The sequence below is a fragment of the Tasmannia lanceolata genome, unplaced genomic scaffold, assembly GCF_043159265.1.
Source record: "Tasmannia lanceolata isolate RefF3 unplaced genomic scaffold, GAP_Taslan_0.1 ptg000018l, whole genome shotgun sequence".
Taxonomy (NCBI): domain Eukaryota; kingdom Viridiplantae; phylum Streptophyta; class Magnoliopsida; order Canellales; family Winteraceae; genus Tasmannia; species Tasmannia lanceolata.
In genome coordinates this window covers 49,957,259-49,977,869 of record NW_027518695.1, presented here as the reverse complement: position 1 = coordinate 49,977,869, position 20,611 = coordinate 49,957,259, and the positions used below count along the sequence as shown (strand labels likewise).

At 45.2% G+C, this 20,611-nt stretch overlaps 1 pseudogene; it reads right to left on the bottom strand.

Moving 5' to 3' along the window:
• Positions 1 to 1,535: 1,535 nt before the first annotated feature.
• Positions 1,536 to 20,611, bottom strand: part of LOC143851512 (amine oxidase [copper-containing] zeta, peroxisomal-like) — a 79,689-nt pseudogene continuing 60,613 nt past the window's right edge.

Genomic DNA, 20,611 nt, shown 5'->3' with positions numbered 1-20,611 from the left:
ACCATCATGTTTGACTTTCAAGCATTATTAATGCATGATGGTGATGTGTAGCCAATAGGAGAGCCCTTTCACCTCTTTTTTGCAAGGGCTCCCTTCAGTCTATAATTTCTCCCTTTTGTGAATAGAACTTATGTGGCTAAAGAGAGTAGAAAACCAACGTTTTCTCTTCAAATGGGTCCCACCAATGTGGGCCCCACTAAAAACGTCAACAATTTTTGGTCTCCTAAGCCGTCGTCCCTTGCGTACACCACCGATCTGTCAGCTGGTCTTGTATAGGCAATGGGAAGAGGGATGTGTGAAACAACCAGTTACTTCAAAAGCTTAAGCAGTTGGAGATGGCGTTATTTCATCTTTTATACTCTAACACCCCCTAGAATTGTATTGCTCCCCCTAACAATTCTAAAATATATTTTAGCTTTTGAGGAGATGCCTCTTAATAGCCAGTTGCAAAAGTGAAAGAAGAAGAATGCGGTTAACAAAAGAAAGTGGGAGTATCAAATCCCAGTTTGACACATGGAACTCTGCTGGCAAGACATGTCATTCATTAAAAACAGATACATATGCATGCATGAAAGGGAAGGGGCCATTTGGATATGCAGATTTTAGAATCTTGGATTTCTTCAAAATCCTTGATGGGAGACGAGGAGGAGACCGATCGTTTTGCTTCTCTTTAGAATCTTGGATTCTAATTAAAAAATCCAGGTTTTAGAAATCTTTCCCCATACAGAGAATTCTAAAACCTGGAGAGATTTTAAAAACCTGGAAACATGTGACAGTCTCCTCTCGTCTCCCATCTATGATTTTGAGGAAATCCATGATTCTAAAATACGCGTATCCAAACAGCCCCGAAGTGATATATTCGCCTCCATTTTTCCCCCCCTTGATACAGCCCCAACTAGTGCATTTATGACAAGGGGAATGATATTTCAATACAATTTCTCAGCATTTCTACAGCTTCTGTTTGTCTTTTGCTGAAAATAAGTTAATTTCCAAGAAGAGGCACCAAAAAGTAACGGAGCCGAAAGGACAAACAAAAATGGAAAAAATGATAAAAAAAGAAGAAGAGAATTATCACTTCCCAGGCAATAATCACGAGGGGTGCAACCAGGGTCTGGCCCAACCAAAAGCCGATGGGTTTAACCTCACTCGGGTTCCACCAAGAAAAGTAAGACCATTGATTTTACTAGGCATTTTACCATAGTGATGGGATGTCTGTTCAGCGTGGGACCCGAGTATGGGCTGCCTCGTGGTCTCAATTGCAACCACGTCACCACGTGGACCCAACAATTGATCGTTGGATTGAATCCGATGGTCCGGATTCTATCCAAAAACAACACATGGAAAAAATGATTAAAAACCATTCTTAATATCACTACTAACTAGAATATGAAGAAATTGTCACAGGTTTTATGAATGTACAAACACACTTGTCATCGAGAATAAAATCCAACAAGTAATCTAATTTGAGTTTTATTCAATGCCAAAAGAAGAAGGGGGAGAGATTACATGGGTATCAAGGATGAGATGGAATCCCTTCAAACCTTTGCAAGGAGCCCATTCTGCATTGGCTTTGACACCCCACTGTCCTTGAGCTCCATCTCACTAACACTAGGTGGAACATCCACTGCCTGCGAGCAGTTGAAGATGTTATTCTAAACATTAAATTAATGATCCCTTTGGATCTTGGGCAATGAAAATCAAAGAAATACTTGAATTTAACGAGATGGGTTTGATGTACCTTTCACCATGACCGCCACTTTGAAGCTTGAAATCCAACGAGTCTTTGATCTTTTCTAAGCACAATGAAGGCCTAAAAACGCCCCTTGTTCTTCTCTTACCTTGCAGACCAATAGGTCTATGGGAAACCTCTCAAAAGTGAACTCTCTCTCTCTCTCTCTCAATGAGTCTACTGTTGTGGTGTATGGCAAGAGGGACTAAGGGTCTCTTTTATAGACAAAAGCTCCTATAGAGCTTTTCTAAAATGCCCAATTTGTTTTGGCTCTTTCCCATGAATATAGAAAGTGTATTTTGAGTTACTTTCCTTTCCAAACATTGCTAAATATCAAGGATTGCCAAAACATAAAGAAAGGTTGCATAAATGCAAAGCCACAAAATAATTTTAGCAACTATAGAATGTTAGCAACCATGGAACGTTCCACAATTCGTTTTCAAAAGAAACTTCACAATTTTGGAAACCTCCTATTTTATGGAAAATGTCCAACAGTCTCCCACTTGGCTTGCATGGGCTTTACACCTTTCTTATTAACTATCTTTCCATTCCGTTCAATAAGTTATACTAATAACGGATCATGTAATCATTGGATTCATTATCCAATAATCTTCCTATGGTCACAAAGTTAGTAAACTTACCAACATGAACAAGATATGGTCCACTTTATGTCATTACCGACACTCTGCTTACAAAACATCCATCTAATGTGCACAATACAAATAATGAAAAAGCAGAAAACTTTATTTATCAGGATCTCAAAAGTGATCACATTGCCATGTCTATAACCTTTATGCAGACTCCCACCAAACAACGTAATCGGCCTTACCCACTAACCTTATGCGCGCTTTATGGTCATTAATGACCTCAAGTGGTAAGCCTTTTGTTATCGGATCTGCTAACATAAGTGCAGTACTTATGTACTCAATAGACATTAATTGATCCTGAATTATCTTCCTCACGACAATATGTCAACACATTGACTCCTTACTTTATTAGTCGTTCTTGAAAAAGTAAAACCGCAACGGAATTATCACAACATATTCTCAGTAACTTGTTGATTATCAACAAGGTAACACCCTGAGTCAAAATTCCACAACTACAAGGCATAGCTTAAGGCCTTGCAATACACCATGAATTATAAACAATCTGGAAGCAACTAATGCTGTATATCTTACGTTCTTTCACGATTCAAGAATTTCTATCAAAATATCCTTAAGCAGAACTTTATGTGTCCAACAATTATAAAGTCAGAATTAGATTAACCAATTTCATTAGGGTCATTTGATCTCCTACATGTGAGCCTTCAGCCCCTTACACACAACCTTCTTGGCAGCTTCCTAATGATCCATTCATAGGATCACATTAGTACCTTCTAAGCTGGCCCACCACATAAGTTATGTAGAGATAGGTGCAAACTCAAGCATTTATGAGATTCTCAAATGCGGAACTATATAAAATTCTCTTTTATTTGCTCCTATCTAATCCTGGGACCTACAAACTTGACTGAATATATCATCATTAACTACAAGAGGAATCACTATTGGGGCACTTATCCATGTTGATAATTCGAGGACATTCTCATTATAGGCCTTCTGAGATAATATCAGTAATCCTTGAATCCCAATTAGGTGAACATAGATTAAAATGTTCCACGTAGATCTTTTATACAATGTTTCCTTCCAAGACACAATCAATATGACACTAGAGTAATTCATCACCTTTGGGCAGAAGAATTACCCAGGCCAAGAGCCTGCGCTTGCTCGGTTCAATGCAACATGGACAAAATGATACTACTAAAGAGTAGTACACCATCAACCCACAAATACCAAAATGATGATATCACTCCCACTGTCCCCTAAGATATATTCATTTATCCATGACATCTTTATTGAACCCAAATCCTATAATTAATATGTGAAACTTTAAGTATAACTACCAAGACATATGGTGCAACTCTAGAACAAAAATAGCCACAAAAACCATGATTATATATAAAGAATCTTTCTTTAAAACTGGAGAGAAAGTCCCTTTATTTTATATCCCTTCCTTCTAAGTACAGCCTTTTGCAATCAGCCTTACTTTATGCATCTCAAAGTCATCCTTGGAGTCAAATATTGATCTTAAAATATTCGCCTATAGCCAACTAGCTTGACTTCATTGGCAACTCATTGAGTTTCCAAATTTGGTTCATTTCTATTGAGAGCAGCTCTTCCTTCACGGCGTCAAGCCACTGTGCCGAATGATCACCCATTATGGTTGGACGGAAAAAGATGGGATCATGGCACTCCCACTAAGGTCGCCATTATTCCAAGCTCGGCATATCTAATCTTTAAAATACAAGTTATGTAGGACAAGAAAACCAAAACCCCTTAAACCTCTTAGGATAACCACTTAAATATCAACTCCTTACTTTAAGGAATTGTAGACTTTAGCCTAGGCCAATAAATCCTCATATGAGCAAATACCCTAACACTGGTTTCCTACTGAGACTAAAAGGGTCTCAAGTGTAACTATATTAGGAAATTCGAGTTGGGATTTGCACTGCCGTCTTTAAGGCATCTCCCCTCAAGTAAAGATGATTTGCACAACATGCTCATCATCTTGTTCATAAGAGTACGGTCTCGCTTTTCAGCAATACTGTTCTCTTGCAGATATAAGGCAAAAACCCTTCAGACCACATCTTCTAGCCTTCATTTAAAGAGATAAACAACAACTGAAAAATTCAACTATAAGGGTTTAATGATCTCTTCCACTAACCTTCAGATTCAGAAAAGTTCTCCTGATCTTATCTAAATGATCTCTAGTGGAGCGATACTCTAAGTGACACCCTTAGACCCTTGCCTTTATATGTTTTTCTTTAGTTGACCACATACAAACACTGTAATCAGTAAAATCAAATGAATTTGGAGCTTTCCTTTCAACCAATCTATTAAACATATATATATGGCCAAATGTTTGAGCCACTGATTGGATAAGCTCTTATTCACTTGATTTGCTAATTTCCAACTAAACTGACTATCTTATTCTCATGTAAGGAAATTCGAGTATGATAATAAGAAGAAACCAATCTGAATCTTTATGGATTGCCTTTGGAAAAGAACCACTTACATACTGAATGTGAATAAAAAACTAGGAAGAACCCGCCATGCTTCCGAACTTTGATTCATAGCTAAAAGAATCAAATTTCCTAAAATAAAGTTTCTGAAACTAATGAAACTCGTATTTAGAAATTAACAGAAAACAATAATGGCCTCAATCTGTACTTTATTCTCATTCCCTAATGTATTGATCCAATTTTCCTCTACTTGAAATCTACTCATAAGAATCATCACATGAAACTTAAATTTGGATAGTAAGATTTGAATCTATTCATGAATTTGTTTCTATGAGAGAAAAATAGGGTCCCATCGCATTTTCTAGCAATCACAAATTTAAGGTATTGTTACTTGATATGTCATCCTCCTACCACAAGGGCGACACTAAATACCAAGTCTTAATCTCTAACTAATTGACCCTGTTGGGTCACCATATCTGCCGGCCTCGATATGTTGCCTTTGAAATGACTCCATAGTGAGCATTATCAAGGGTGTGAATTCCAAGAGTTCAAAAACATGCTAATAAAGCCCTCTTTGGTCAACTGACTTTAGGGTTATCCAAACTTATATTAAGCGTACTCACGAGTGTCTTAAACAATCATCTGAAAAACTCATCGGCTACATTCACAACCTCCTTTGCTTCCAAATTAGAACAAGTATCTCAGATTGCAGACATAAATGAAGTTCTTAGACTAATACTATTAGTGTACTCCCACTATTCACAAGTTTCTTCCATTTGTGAATTTTGGTGCGTGTGTCTTCCAGCAATGTATAGTCTATCCATGTAGCCTAGAACTTTATTGAGCCGTTCTATCACTCGGGTTTTGAATCAAAATGGTTAAAAGACAAGTAGGGGCATACTCAACATACACAATGTATATTTGGGTGCATAAAAATAAATCAGACATGCATATCACAAGAAGATATTTTGTGCAACTAATTTTTCTAAGTAAGACCAAACAAGTATCACTTGTGGAACCGAAAACTGCAACTCTGAAAGGTCCAAAACCTACTCACAAAGGGAGGCCCACAAGCACATTTACACATGAGCTATAAGATCCGATCCTCAGATAGGTTCGAAACCTACGCCAATGGATCCGGAACACTGGAAAACCTTAGGAAACAATCCTTTCTTATGAAAATTTCCTCATAATGGGTTTGAAAAGCTTATAGTAGGGGATGCCAAATATCCAAAAAAAATTCAGATTTAGTAGAAAACGGAAGACAGTGCCCCTGAAATTTCTACACAAGGTAGAGGGGACCTAGAGGGTCCCAGAACCAGTCTCGGTTCGCCAAGAAACGGCCGGGAGAAGGCCGAACCGGCCCCAGGAAAGGGTCTGGCCTCAGATAAATTCACCCCCCTTATGTTTTCCACCTCCCAGAGGATAAATTCACCCCCTTCTGGTCGTGCGTCACCGTGACTCGGGGTCACGGTGATGCCAACGTATATAAAAGTTTCCTTTGTTTTCGCTTTAAAGTTAAATGTTTAAAAAACTATGAAAGTATGGTAGTTTCTTAAAAACTACCAAACGAAGGTGATTTCTGGAAAACTACCAATGTACGGTGTTCCTTAAAAGTGCTGAGAACAACCAATAAATACTCAAAGTATTCAAAACTACCTGAATAATAATTATAATACCCGTGCTTGTCTTCACGCGGGAGACAGTAGTTTTTCTGAAACTTCGTTAAAAAATTACGAAAACTGCCATTAATCTTTGGAAGAAAAAATCTCACAATCCGACCGTCCAATCACAACAAAACTTTAAGGATATGATCGGTGGTCAGAGGGAAACATGCCGGTACCATCCGCTCACCAGAAAACTTATCCAGTTGCCGGCGGTAATGATTTTTCCATCAGCCTCTAACATAGCATATGAAACCCAAAATTTTGAATTTTCCTTGATTTTATAGCCTACAACCTACGCTCTGATACCAAATGTTATTCTAAACATTAACTTAATGATCCCTTTGGATCTTGGGCAATGAAAATCAAAGAAATACTTGAATTTAACGAGATGGGTTTGATGCACCTTTCACCATGACCGCCACTTTGAAGCTAGAAATCCAACGGGTCTTTGATCTTTTCTAAGCACAATGAAGGCCTAAAAACACCCCTTGTTCTTCTCTTACCTTGCACACCAATAGGTCTATGTGAAACCTCTCAAAAGTGAACTCTCTTTCTCTCTCAATGAGTTCTAGTGTTGTGGTGTATGGCAAGAGGGACCAAGGGTCACGTTTATAGGCAAAAGCTCCCATAGAGCTTTTCTAAAATGCCCAATTCATTTTGGCTCTTTCCCATAAATATAGAAAGTGCATTTTGAGTTACTTTCGTTTCCAAACATTGCTAAATATCAAGGATTGCCAAAACATAAAGAAAGGTTGCATAAATGCAAAGCCACAAACTAATTTTAGCAACTATCGAATGTTAGCAACTATGGAACGTTCCACAATTCGTTTTCAAAAGAAACTTCAAAATTTTGGAAACCTACTATTTTATAGAAAACGTCCAACAGAAGAAACCATGTGGCTGAAACTAAACACCACCATATTTATGAGAAAATCATTTATGCATGGATATGAATGCCATTTCAACCTTGATTGAAAGAGGACTAATGTTTATTCAAGGCAATGATGAGACAGTCAGCATTTAATATTTATTCAGGCTAATATCTAACTTTTTTAGAGAGACTATAGATAGGACAGGTTTGGCAACCGTGAAATTGTTTTCCATGGAATAGTAGCTTACCAAGTGTTGGGAGAGGCGTAGGGAGAGTGGGAGAGGGAGATAATTGAAAGGGGATGAGTGAGTAAAAATAAGGAAAACAAAAACTCTATTTTGAGTTCAGTTTTTTCTTTATCCTGTTTTCCAGCCACTTCTCAGCCTCTCCTAACCCATGCCCTTACAATTCTACACCGGCGGTGTAGCTTCACTTTCCTCATATATATATATATATGTGTGTGTGTGTGTGTGTGTGTGTGTGTGTGTGTTGGTGCGCTTGAGCGCTGTAATGAAATGGTGCGCTTGAGTGCACCAATCACATGGGTCCCATAATTTTTGTGAGGATCCAAACCATTCATTTGCAAGGCCCTATCATAGATAGGGTGTGTACCAAAAGTCAGCTCCATTGAATCATCCTAACCCCTCCAAAAGTGGAGGGCAAAAATGGGCAGATTTGTGGTCTGTCCATTTTGACCTCCACAAATGGATGGGTTAGGATGATCCTATGGAGCTGATTTTTTGTACACACTCTATCTATGTAAGGGCCTTTCAAATGAATGCTTTGGATCATCCTAACAATGTGGGCCACATGGGTTTGAGAGCTCAAGCGCACCATAAGGATCCAGTGCTCAAGCTCATAATCCTTTTCCTCATATATATATATATATATATATATATATATATATATATATATATATATATATATATAGAGAGAGAGAGAGAGAGAGAGAGAGAGAGAGAGAGAGAAGTGTTCCTAAGCACGAGTGGCTTAAAAAGCCACCGATTGGTCGCTTTTTGTGGACCCCGCAGAGGTGGACCGCCATACGAACCAATCGGTGGCTTTTTAAGCCACTCGTGCTTAGGGAGCTCCCTAAGCACGTGCTTAGAAACACTTTTCTCATATATATATATATATATATATATATATATATATATATATATATATATATATATATATATGAGAAAACATTTCGAATGGTCCTCACATAGATAGGGTGTCCACAAAAAATCAGATCCATAGGATCATCCCAACCCTACGATTTGTGGAGGTAAAATGGACGTGTATAAACCTTCACAAATTAGTCCATTTTTTGCCTCCATAGTTTGAATGGTTAGGATGATCCTATGGATCTGATTTTTTGTGGACACCCTATCTATGTGAGGACCATTCAAATGAATTGTTTGGATCACCCAAACAATGTAGCCCCCCACTGTATTTTAAGGTAGTGTGTAGGTAACTTACCTACACAAGTGTGTAGAAAATGTTCTCTCATATATATATATATATATATATATATATATATATATATATATATATATACACACAATCTGAGTTTTATGGATAGCAACTAAATTCTGGCTTACTCAACGGATTTTGGAAATCTAAAGTAGTAGTGTTTTGGGTTAATACTTAATAGTATCAGTCTAGAATACAAAGTTGGTGCTTAATCTGCCATGTTCCACACACACTATAAAGTATGAGATGCAACACAATATTAGCAAGTTCAAATTTGTTCTACATTCTACAAAAAGTTGAATGTGAACACTTCAGAGAAGAAACCGAATATGAACTTCTGTAGATACGATAGTAATATTTTTAACTCCCCACAAAAACATTAGGAATTAGTTGTTAAAATAAAGGGTGTTTCCTTTATAACCAAGTTGGATAGAAATGTATTCCCAGACACCAAAGGCCACGATATAATAGACTGGCTAGTACTGTAACTAACAAATCAATATTTGCAATCAACCATGATGCATATAAGAACAATCTAGATAAAGCTTCGGACAAAATTGAAGAGAGAGGAATATCATTAACATAAACCCAATGCGCTCCACAGGCATCAAGGGCCAATCTTCCAAACAAGGAATATGCGTAATTCCAAAGACATACCTAAAATAAAAGCACCAATTTAGAAATAACAGGAACAAGCATCAGCTGGAAGAGCATCATAATATGAACAGCACCCATCTCCAAAAATTTAAAAACATCAGAAGTGCAGGAAGGGGAAGTAACCAAAAGTTGAAAACTGAGTTGTTAGGCCGAAAATCGGTAACAGGTACGACAGTGACGTAAGAGCTGAGTTGGATGACCCGAGGAGCTGAGTCCTGAGGGACCGGAGTGAAAGGGAGTGAAGTGGCTGAGTTCTGCTGAGGGAGATGAGTCCTGCACAAAGGCAAGGGAGGTCAGAAGACCAACCCGGGTTTTACTCCGGACAGGCCCTTCAACTCTCAAGTCAGTATGAGCAGGAGTGCAGAGCTAGTTTTAGGAGTTTTTTTGGGTGGAGAGGATTTTTCGTGTTACCCGTTGGTTTGAGCTTTGAACCCCTATTTATAGGGGGAAACTCGATGACGCGTCCAGGACAGGTGTCCAGGACAGGTGGCGGCCTGCTACAGGCTGGAGTTCACCTAATCTGGGACAGGTGGCGGCCTGTGAGAGGCTGGAGTTCACCTACTCTGGGACAGGTGGCGGCCTGTGAGAGGCTGGAGTTCACCTACCCCCAGGACAGGTGGCGGCCTGTGAGAGGCCGGAGTTTTTACACCCCATCAGTTGCCCCCCAGTTTTCCAAGTCATTGAGTGACTTGGGAAAGTGTGGTTGATCGATTATCTGGACGGGCAGGCACCGTGTGGAAGTGAATCGGAGGGTTCAGTCTGGAGGTCCAGTCCGGAGTACGGCTGGATTTGAGTCCGGAGGTCCAGTCCGGAGTCCGGCTGGATTTGAGTTCGGAGGTCCAGTCCGGAGTCCGGCTGGATTTGAGTTCGGAGGTCCAGTCCGGAGTCCGGCTGGAAATAAGTCTGGAAATCCAGTCCGGAGTCCGGCTGGATTTGAGTCCGGAGGTCCAGTCCGGAGTCCGGCTGGATTTGAGTCCGGAGGTCCAGTCCGGAGTCCGGCTGGAAACAAGTCTGGAAATCCAGTCCGGAGTCCAGCTGGATTTGAGTCTGGAAATCCAGTCCGGAGTCCGGCTGGATTTGAGTCCGGAGGTCCAGTCCGGAGTTGAGCCAGTCCGGCTGGGGATGAGTGCGGAAATCCAGTCCGGAGTTGAGCCAGTCCGGAGTTCGTCAGTCCGGCCTAGGCCGGACTGGTTTTTGTCGTTTAGCGAACGCGTCATATCCAGTCCGGCTTGGGCCGGACTGGTTTTTGTCGTCTTGTGTCCAGTCCGGCTTGGGCCCGACTGGTTTTTGTCGTTTTGTAGAAACGCGTCATATCCAGTCCGGGTTGGGCCGGACTGGTTTTTGTCGTTTTGTAGAAACGCGTCATATCCAGTCCGGCTTAGGCCGGACTGGTTTTTGTCGTTTTGTAGAAACGCGTTATATCCAGTCCGGCTTGGGCTGGACTGGTTTTTGTCGTTTTGTAGAAACGCGTTATATCCAGTCCGGCTTGGGCTGGACTGGTTTTTGTCGTTTTGTAGAAACGCGTTATATCCAGTCCGGCTTGGGCCGGACTGGTTTTTGTCGTTTTGTAGAAACGCGTTATATCCAGTCTGAAGTGCGAAAATCCATTCCGGAGTGCGGACATCCAGTCCGGTCGTCCTTTGGAAACAGGCGTACATACGCGCGTATCCATAAGCGCGTGCTCAATCACATCTTTGTCTGGGAGAATGTGTCTGTCATTAATAAGGGACACGTGGCATCTTTTGAAGGTCCTCGAAACGCGTGCATCGCATTTAATGCCCCACCGCCCTCAAAAAGTTATAAAATGAGGTTTTTACATCTCATTCTTCACTTTTCACTTTTTATCTTCTCTCCTTCTCCTCTTCTTCTCTTGCTCTGCGAGTTCGGCTTCGCAGTTCGACTTCGTAGTTCGTGGTTGGAGTTGCGCGTGGATCTAGGAGCTCCCTACTCACCGGTATTCTTCTCAGCCCCTCTTTTTTCTACATGTCTGATAGTAGTTCAAGTTCCGAGTCCGGTTCTGAGTCTTCCACCAGTAGTAGCTCAGAACTTAGGCCGCTTCAGAAGCCTGTAATGGCTAGTCCAGCCGCTAGAGTAGATATTATAGACAGTGACGAAGGAGGGGACAAGGACGAAGTGATATTAGATCTGAACGCCACCCCACTCCCGACTGATAGTCTCCACCGAGTAGGGGGGAGTGGGGGTAGTGACGTTGCTGAGGCGTCGACAACGTTCCTTCCTGGCCGGGCCGTGGAGGTCATCGCTAGAGCACGGATGGAGGCCAACCCTAAGTACAACATGCGGGCTCTAATTGAGGAAAATCACCTTACCGAGTCCATGCTGAGGGACATTAGAGATAAATATTGTGTGCACCCATCGTTCGAGCTGAGAGCAGCAATAGAGGGAGATAGGGCGTGTAACGAAAGCTCGGATCTTTGCATTTATGAAGAGTCGTTGAGAGCAGGGCTTCGCTTTCCTTTGCACCCATTCTTTGTCGCGGTGCTCCGATATTATGGATTGGCTCCTGCCCAGATGGCTCCGAACTCATGGAGGATACTGACTGGGTTTTTGTACCTTGTTCATGGCCGGCTAGAGAGGGGCGTGTCCGTGCCTTTATTCCGTGCTTGTGCACACCTGAAGAGGCACAAGGAAGGGGGCTAGATTTATATTAGCCAGCGCCCTGATTTGAAAATCATTACTGGTATCCCTTCGTTGATACACTCGTGGAAGAATAGGTTCTTCTACGTCAAGGACACAGAGTCCAGCGAAGCCTGGCCAGTTCCTCTAGTGTGGGATACTCCGAATACCACCGGGCTGAGCCGCAAGCCGCTTCTTGAGGGCGACGATAGGAGGACGTTAACCCTGATGCGGGAGGAGGTGGAGCGAACAGGTCTCATTCACTGTTCGAACTTTTCAGGAGAAGATATTCTGGTCGGACTTGGTATAAGTACCGCGACTCCGGCACGTATGTAGCTAGACTCTTAAAATTGCTGTTTTTTCTTTTATTTGCTTTTGACTGCTTGCTTACTTGCAGAAATGAAGAAACAATCAACAGTCGAGAAGATAAGGCAAGGAGCCCAGCCAAGGGCGCAGGAAGGGGCTCAACAGCCAAAAGAGAAAGGCGGCTGAGCTGGCGAGTCCGGCCCCGTCACGAGACACTGCGCCACCCCCGGCTCAGAAGGCAAAAACCACAGTGAGGCTAGTGGGCCCCTTTGCTCAGGGAGGTGGTTCTTCTAAATCTGGTGGTACATCCACTGGAACTGGAGCTGGAGCCCGTCCTCCCGTGAGGTTGAGTGACAATGTTTTTCGGCCCAATTGGGCCGTTCAGAAGGACGATACTGCCCTGGCGAGAGCCGAGTAGTGGCTGAGATCGTGAGCAAGTGTCTCCTTAAGAAGGACAAGCAACAGGTCATCCACGAGCCGCCGGCTACTAGCAAAGAGGCGGTGTTCTCTTCGCTTTATCAAGTAATGAATTTGCTTACTTTATGTCCGTCTTTTGCTTTCTTCCTATACTGATGCTTGTTTCTGTCTGTAGATTGGAATATACTACAACGATCTCAAGGAGAAGAGCAAGAAGTTCTCCGAAGCCATCACCAAATCTGAAGAGGTGAACGGGAAGCTGGCCACTGAGGTCAAGGAGCTCCAAACGAGCATCGGACGGGTGGAAGCTGAAAAGAAGCTACGGGTGGAGGCTGAAAAGAAGCTGCTGGCGGAGGATTTGGCCCTCGAAAGGCAGAAGCTGGATGAGGCTGCCGAAGCCATGAACGCCCAGAGGGAGAGAGCCAAAGAGAGGCAAAGGATCGATGTGAAGAAGGCCGCAGAGGAGAAAGAGGCCGAACTCTTCAGTCTGTCCAGCGAGGGCTATAGTCTTGGGTACTATGATTGCCTTGAGCAACTCAAAGCATGCAACCCAAACTTGGTGATGACAGACATGACTCCTCCTGCTAGGCCGACAATTGTCGAGGAGGATCTGGAGGCCCCTGCTGATGCCGCTGCTGATGCCGCTGTCGACACTGCCTCTGTCCCGGATGTCTCTTAGTATTTTCTGTTTCTTTTTGTAATGGTCCTTGAGACCCCAGGATCTCCTTTTTTTTTTTGACAGCCTTTCAAGGCTAATTCTGTAATGGCCCTCGAGGCCCCCACATTTTGATCAATGAAATTATACTTGTCCATATCTGTGCTCCTCTGTCCTCCTCCGTCTCTGATAAGCTCTAGCTGAGTGACTTGCCCGGCTTGCCCCCTAGTTTTAATAACCTGGGATTGTAGACGATTGATATCACCCGAGTTTTTATGAACTGGGTTTTCAGAGAGTACCCAAGTTTTATGAACTGGGTTTCCAGAGAGTACCCGAGTTTTATGAACTGGGTTTCCAGAGAGTACCCGAGTTTTATGAACTGGGTTTCCAGAGAGTACCCGAGTTTTATGAACTGGGTTCCAGAGAGTACCCGAGTTTTATGAACTGGGTTTCCAGAGAGTACCCGAGTTTTATGAACTGCGTTTCCAGAGAGTACCCGAGTTTTATGAACTGGGTTTCCAGAGAGTACCCGAGTTTTATGAACTGGGTTTCCAGAGAGTACCCAAGTTTTATGAACTGGGTTTCCAATTATAAGAGGAAAATTTGAATCTGCAAAAAGAATTATTTATTCATATTATCATAAACGTAATTTACAAAGTCACCTCTCACACCAGACGATGTGCCTACTGATAATATTTCCTGAGGTTTTTGGAGTTCCATGCGTGGGGTAATAGACGCTCCTCCAGTGTCTCTAGCTTGTAGCTACCTGGGCGGATAACTTCTTTCACTCGATATGGCCCCTCCCAAGTCGGGGAGAGTTTCCCGACTTTCATTGGTTGGGAGACGACTGCTCTCCTCAGGACTAAATCTCCTGTCCGGAATTCTCTGGGACGTATCTTGGAGTCATGATAGTTGGATACTCTCTGCTTGTAGGCGGCGACTCGGATTCGAGATTCTTCCCGGATCTCCTCTAGTAAGTCGAGATTGGCGCAGAGCCCGTCACTGTTAAGCTGCTCGTTGAAGCTGGTGACCCTGGGAGACGGAGTGCCTATATCGACCGGTATCACAGCCTCTGTTCCAAAGGAGAGGTTGAATGGTGATTCACCAGTTGGCGTGCGAGGAGTAGTGCGGTATGCCCATAGAACGTGATAAAGCTCGTCTGCCCAGCGGCCAGCTTTTTCATCCAGTCTTTTCTTTATTCCCTGAAGCAGGATCCTATTAGTCACTTCTGTTTGCCCGTTGGTCTGGGGGTGAGCTACTGAAGTGAACCTCTGTTCAATCTTTAGATCAGAGCAGAACTTCCGAAAGTTCCGGCAATCGAACTGTTTGCCGTTGTCCGTTATCAAGGCACGAGGAATCCCAAATCTGCAAACTACTGATTTCCAGAAGAAGTTCTGCACATTTTGCTCTGTGATCTGTGCTAGAGGTTCCGCCTCCACCCACTTAGTAAAATAGTCGATCGCTACTACCACAAACATGCACTTTCCGGAGGCCGGTGGGAAGGGGCCTAGGATGTCCATCCCCCATACTGCGAAGGGGAGTGGACTAATAATTGGGGCCATCGCCACGGCGGGCTGGCGGATGGTGGGAGAGAATTTCTGACACCTCTCACACCTTTTAACCAGACTCAGCGCATCCTGCCTTATGGTGGGCCAATACAGACCTCTGAGCAGCACTTTTATTGCCAGAGCTTTGCCCCCCAGATGTTCTCCACAAATTCCTTCGTGCGTCTCCTGGAGTGTATATGCGGCGTCGCCCGGCCTAAGACACTTCAGGTATAGGAGAGTATAGGATCTCTTATACAAGATGTCACTGCTGAGGGAGAATCGGGCAGCTCTCTGTATCACCTTGCGGGCTTCCTTTTTAACCTCGGGGAGTTTACCATCGCACAGATAACTGATGATCTCGTCCATCCAGCACGGCTCATTCTCCACCTGCATTGTTTCCGCGGCTTTACTTTCGATGCTGGATCTTTGCAGGAACTCCATGCGTATGCTCCCAAGGGTGGTATATCCGGAGGCAGCCAGTTTTGACAGCACATCTGCCTTGGCATTTTCTGTTCTGGGGACTTTGATGACCTTAAAACTTTCGAACTTGCTGGCGAGTTGGTGGACCTTGGCGACGTACTTGATCATACGCTCGTCTCGAGCTTCGTAGACCCCCTGAATCTGGTTTGCAACTAGCTGAGAGTCACAGTATGCTTTTAAGTCCCGGGCGCCGGTTTGGATTGCGAGGCTCATTCCGGCGAGGAGAGCTTCATATTCTGCCTCGTTGTTGGATGCGCGGAATCCAAACTCAGGGCATAATCTGCAGTGAAGTCATCAGGCCCGGTGAGGACGAGGCCGGCTCCACAACCACTCTTATTCGAAGACCCGTCGACATGTACTTCCCAGATTAGCGAGCTGGTTGTGGAGTCTTGCTTGGCTGGCAGATGAACGATTTCTGTTTCAGCTCCCTCCGCTATACATTCTTTTGGAGCTGCTTCCTCCTCAACTGGGAACTGCACAGCTTCAGAATCGACGAACTGCTGGGGGATGGTGCACTCAGCCACGAAGTTGGCCAGTACTTGAGCCTTGATGGCTGGCCTAGGTGCGTACTGTATATCGAACTCGCTTAGCTCCACGGCCCATTTCACAAGTCGCCTGGAGATATCTGGTCGATGGAGTACTTGCCGGAGTGGCTGATCAGTCAAGACTTTTATGGTGTGGGCTTCAAAGTACGGCCTTAACTTCCTGGCCGCCATTACCAGCGCGTAAGCCAATTTCTCGACCCGCTGGTACCTTATTTCTGCATCGTGAAGAACCTTGCTGACATAATAGATAGGTTTTTGCTGGCGGTGCTCTTCGCGGACGAGGACAGCTGCCAGAGCCGTGGAGCTAATGGAGAGATACAGAAATAGCTCCTCGCCCGACTCCGGCTTTGTTAATAGTGGTGGGGAGGACAGGTATTTCTTCAACTCCTCGAATGCGGTCTGGCATTCCTCCGTCCAGGGCGCAGTCTTGAGTCCTTTGACCGCGCTAAAGAAGGGCAGGCACCTCTCCGCTGACTTCGAGATGAAGCGCCCCAGTGCGGCTATCATTCCCGTGAGCCGCTGAACTTCTCTGATAGTTTTTGGAGCGGTGAGCTCCATCACGTCTTTAATCTTCTCCGGATTTGCTTCTATCCCGCGTTGGCTTACCATGAACCCTAAAAATTTCCCTGAACTGACACCAAATGTGCACTTGGTGGGGTTAAGCTTCATGCTGTACTTTTTCAGGACCTGGAATGTTTCTCTGAGATCAGACACGTGATCCTGCGCAGTCCGGCTCTTGACCAGCATATCGTCCACGTATACTTCCATGTTGCGGCTGATCTGGTTCTGGAAAAGTCGGTTCACTAGCCTTTGGTAAGTAGCTCCGGCGTTTTTGAGGCCGAAGGGCATAACACGGTAGCAATAAGTCCCTTGATCTGTGACGAAGGAGGTCTTTGGTATATCTGATTCGTACATCCTGATCTGGTTGTATCCGGAGAAGGCGTCCATGAAGCTCAACAGTTCGTGACCCGCAGTGGCGTCGATAAGTTGATCGATCTTTGGGAGCGGATAGCTGTCCTTAGGGCAGGCCTTATTCAGATCGGTGAAATCGACGCAGGTCCTCCATTTTCCATTTGTCTTTTTGACTAGGACTACATTTGCCAACCAGTCCGGATATCGAATCTCGCGAATGAAGTCAGCTTTCAGAAGCCTCTCCACTTCTTCTTTTATTGCCTGTCGCCTTTCAAAAGCGAAATGCCTCCTCTTCTGCTTAACCGGTCTACAGGTTGAATCAACACCAAGCCTGTGCGTACTGATCTCTGGATCAATGCTGGGCATATCAGCGGGAACCCATGCAAAGACATCTGCATTGTTTTGGAGAAACTCAGTGAGCTGGTGCTGAATGCTGCTGCTGAGAGAGGAACCGATCAGAGCGACTTTCTCACTATCTTCTGGGCATAGTGGGATGGAGATGAGGTCTTCAGCGGGTTGAGTCCCCCTGAGCTCGTCCCTTACATCGAGCAGTTCGATCGGCAGTGATTCCGCTGCATTTTTGCCTTTGAGTGCCATCGCATAGCACTCCCTGGATTGAGGTTGATCTCCTCGAACTTGCCCCACGCCATTGGGCATTATGAACTTCATCTTTTGGTGGTAGGCCGAAGCCACTGCATGAATCAGGTTCTGGCCAGGCCGTCCCATAATAGCATTATAGACCGAAGTGGCCCTTACTACCAGGAAGTTGACCATGGCGAACGCTTGGAAAGGTGGCTCTCCGACAAGGACTCGGAGCTCAATCTGCCCCTCTACTTTCACAACCTCTCCGGAGAAGCCAAACAGGTCTGAGCTTGCCAGCTTCAGGCGGTCGTCACCTATCATCATCTTCAGAAAGGCGTGATAGTATAAGATATCCGCCGAACTCCCATTGTCCACGAGGATTTTCTTTATTTCCCAGTTGGCGACGAGCATGGTTACCACTAGTGCATCGTCGTGAGGTAGTATGAGGTTGTCCAAATCTGCATCTGAGAAGGAGATCTCATTCTCTGTTCTTGTCTTCTTGTTGGTCGTGTGCACGGCGTTGATCCGTCGTGCACACGCTTTGCAAGCAGCGGAGGACGTGCCCCCAGCGGCGGGTCCACCCATGATTGTACCAATGACCCCCCTTGGCTGAGATCGTGGTGCCTCTGGCTGCGTATTGGCCGGCTGAGAGGTTTTGTTCCGAGCAGGGGGCGGCTGTGATCTTCGAGGGCTGCGGCCTTGGGGGCTCTATTCCCTGCGCTCTTGCTTGCGGCCGTCAGTTCGGATATACTTTTTCAAATAACCCCGGTTGATCAGCTGTTCAATTTCCTCTTTGAGCTGCCAACACTCATCTGTGTCGTGACCGTGGTCCTTATGGAACCGACAGTATTTTGATGGATCTCTCCTGTTTCCTTTGGAGATCATTCTAGCAGGCCACTTCACGAATTCCTCTTCGCTGATCGCAGCCAATATATGTTTTCTGGAGGTGTTGAGAGGTGTGAAGTTCTCTTCTCTTCTTTGCGGAAGTGGGGACTTCTCTCTTCTTGGAGGTTTATCCTCCCTGCGCTGCTTGGGGGGATTTTTCTCTTCAGAGGTTATCCTCCGATTTGAATTAAGAGCTGCCAGTGTTTCTTCCACCGTTATATACTCCTCTGCCCCGGCCATGAGATCTGCCAGTGAGTGCGGATTTTGTCGAGCTACAGCCCGACGAAAATCATTAGACCTGGCACCCGCGAGGAGCGCATTCATAGCTGCTGAGGGATCTAGATTTGGCACCTGAAGTGCCTCCCTGTTGAAGCGGAGGACGAATACTTTCAAGGGCTCATTGTCGTCCTGCCGCAAGGCCATCAGGGATGCTGTTGTTTTCCTCGGCCTGCGGCTACTCATGAAGTGACGGACCAGATCCTCTCCGAAATCATCGAAGTTACTGATAGAGTTCGGTTTGATTCTGGAATACCAGTCTCTTGCCGCACCAGTTAGCGTCGTTGGAAACGCTCTGCAAATGAAGCCGTCGGAGGCGCCGTGGAGGAGCATCATTGTTCTGAATGTCTCCAAATGGTCCACGGGGTCAGTAGTCCCGTCGTACTGCGGGACGGCGGGCATTTTAAACCCTCTGGGTACTGAGGCACCCAGGACATCATCAGTGAACGGCGTTCTGCTTGAGAACGCCCTGGAGGCGGGCCGGTTCTGACCTTCGCCAGTTCCTCTATTCGGTGGTCCATTTCCTCCATTCTCTGTAGGAGCGGATCCGTTCTATGTTCCAAGGACCTGATTCTTCCCACAGATTTGCTCGCCGCGGAGCCGGACTGACTCTCCGGGCTCCTATGACGAGGCCGGGACTTCACTGGTGGTGCACGATCTTCATGAGCTCGGCGCCTTTGTGCGGAGCGAGACCGCGACCTTTGACGGCGGCGATGCTCTGTTTGGGCATGCCTCGCTGTGGGGTGATGGACTTGTCTGGTGGAGTGGTGAGTTCGATCCTCTCCATGGCGCGATGACTCTCCCCTGTGGATGTCTGGCCTTTCTTGGACAGATCGCGGAGCTTCTGGAGGAGGTTGCGGAGGTGTCTGAAGTAGTTGCTGGTACTGCCCAACAAGAGCTGTCATTTGTTGAAAAAGAGCTTGAACTTGCTCCGGAGTGGGCAGGGGATTCAGGTGTTCTGAGCGAGCAGGGCTCTGCTCGGCTGTAGCAGAAGCTGCTACTACCAGCGAGGCGATTCACTCGCTCTGGGTCCTGCGGAGCAGCACGGTTTGGGTAGTCCGTGCAGTAGGTATCCGCGCACTCTTGCGCCCTGCCATTTTTGTGAGATGTCTGAGAACGGCTTTTAGTTCTGGGTCCCATGGATGGCGCCAATCTGTTAGGCCGAAAATCGGTAACAGGTACGACAGTGACGTAAGAGCTGAGTTGGATGACCCGAGGAGCTGAGTCCTGAGGGACCGGAGTGAAAGGGAGTGAAGTTGCTGAGTTCTGCTGAGGGAGCTGAGTCCTGCACAAAGGCAAGCGAGGTCAAAAGACCAACTCGGGTTTTACTCCGGACAGGCCCTTCGACACTCAAGTCAGTATGAGCAGGAGTGCAGAGCTAGTTTTAGGAGTTTTTTTTGGGTGGAGAGGGTTTTTCGTATTACCCGTTGGTTTGAGCTTTGAACCCCTATTTATAGGGGGAAACTCGATGACGCGTCCAGGACAGGTGGCGGCCTGCTACAGGCTGGAGTTCACCTACTCTGGGACAGGTGGCGGCCTGTGAGAGGCTGGAGTTCACCTACTCTGGGATAGGTGGCGGCCTGTGAGAGGCTGGAGTTCACCTACCCCCAGGACAGGTGGCGGCTTGTGAGAGGCTGGAGTTTTTACACCCCATCATGAGTCATTTAAGGTCAGAGAATTCTAGGCATCTCATGCCACTATAAATAGATGGTCCTTCTAAGTATAATCCTTCACTATTTTTTGGCAATTATCAAGTCACTGATTTATGTAATTTACAAATGATGTTCTGAAAATTGCAGAGGATTATTACAATCCTATAATCAACCACTTAGGACACTGAAGAAGATACAGAAGTTAAGGTATGGGGATAAAGTTGTCCCTTCTTTCCTGTTACTGCCAAAACACTGGGATATTGAATTCTCTGCGGACATC